A 341-nucleotide genomic window follows, 5' to 3' on the forward strand; every position below is an offset into this window, starting at 1 on the left:
CCCGCCATTATTTTTCTAAGATTTGAAGGGATCCTCTAAAACCCTAAATACGTCTACTTCCTTCTTCGCCCGCTGATCTCTCAAGGTCAGAGCTCATGGCTGGCTCTCACTGCGAGTCCACTCCTCGGCGAAGAATTTTTTATTGATTTTCGCCTTTATTATTTGGTTAGTGCTGTGGAAGTGGGGATGGAAAAATGAAATGTTTTTTGGGTTTTGGGTACGGTACGGGTGGAGTGGGTACGGTACGGGTGGAGTGGGTAGTGGGCCGGGTTGTCCCATTGACCCGCTCCTTTATCTGCAGTTGCCCCGGCCAGACCTGGCCCACTGCAGAGCGAGGCGGG

Source organism: Asparagus officinalis, chromosome 4 (genome assembly GCF_001876935.1).
Source record: "Asparagus officinalis chromosome 4, Aspof.V1, whole genome shotgun sequence".
Classification (NCBI taxonomy): Eukaryota; Viridiplantae; Streptophyta; class Magnoliopsida; order Asparagales; family Asparagaceae; genus Asparagus; species Asparagus officinalis.